Source organism: Myotis lucifugus, unplaced genomic scaffold (genome assembly GCF_000147115.1).
Source record: "Myotis lucifugus unplaced genomic scaffold, Myoluc2.0 scaffold_65, whole genome shotgun sequence".
Taxonomy (NCBI): domain Eukaryota; kingdom Metazoa; phylum Chordata; class Mammalia; order Chiroptera; family Vespertilionidae; genus Myotis; species Myotis lucifugus.
Window position 1 is genome coordinate 2635413 of NW_005871113.1, and position 938 is coordinate 2636350.

Genomic DNA, 938 nt, shown 5'->3' on the forward strand with positions numbered 1-938 from the left:
CTGTAAGTATTTAAAAAATATGGATTGGAGTGTAGAAAGAATAAAAAATGAGAAATCAGGTCTAGAGGGGTCACCTGGAAGCCAGCTTCTCTACAAAGATACTAAAAAAAGGTTGACCCACCTCATTCACTCTCACCACCACCTCCACCCCCACACATTCCCCTCAATGCCAGCAAAGTAAGACATCAATCATGGAAGTCCACTGCAGATTTTACTTCAGATTTCACTTTTATCAAAAATATCAAGTCCCTGGTCTCTTGGGTCCTCATTTCCAAGATGACCAAGAAAAGAAGGAATAACGGTCGTGCCAAAAAAGGCCGAGGCCATGCGCAGCCTATTCGTTGCACCAACTGCACCCGTTGTGTGCCCAAGGACAAGTCCATTAAGAAGTTTGTCATGTGAAACATAGTAGAGGCCACAGCCGTTAGGAACATCTCTGAAGCGAGTGTCTTCGACGCCTATGTGCTTCCCAAGCTGTATGTGAAGCTGCAATACTGTGTGAGATGTGCCATTCACAGCAAGGTAGTCAGGAATCATTCTGGTGAAGCCCGGAAGGACCGAACACCCCCACCCTGATTTAGACCTGCGGGTGCTGCCCCACGACCTCCACCAAAGCCCATGTAAGGAGCTAAATCCTAAAGGAGTGAAGAAAAGTTCTCTGTGGGAAAAATAAATGGAAATTGTACTTCAAAATATATATATACTAGAGGCCCAATGCACGAAAATTCGTGCAAGAGTAGGCCTTCCTTCCCCCAGCTGCTGGCAATGGCTTCCCTCCGGTACCCGGGACCTGGGCTGCCCTCCTCTGGCCGCCCACAGGCACCCGGGACCTAGGGTAGCTTCTATCCGCCCCAGCTTTGGCAGGAAGAACATCCGGAAGATCTCTGGTCTAATTAGCATATTGCCCTATTATATGTATATATATTTATATATATTAA

At 46.8% G+C, this 938-nt stretch overlaps 1 pseudogene; it reads left to right on the top strand.

Annotated features, from left to right (window-relative positions):
* Positions 1–267: 267 nt before the first annotated feature.
* LOC102425133 lies at positions 268–624 on the top strand (annotated as a pseudogene).
* The last annotated feature ends 314 nt before the right edge of the window (positions 625–938 follow it).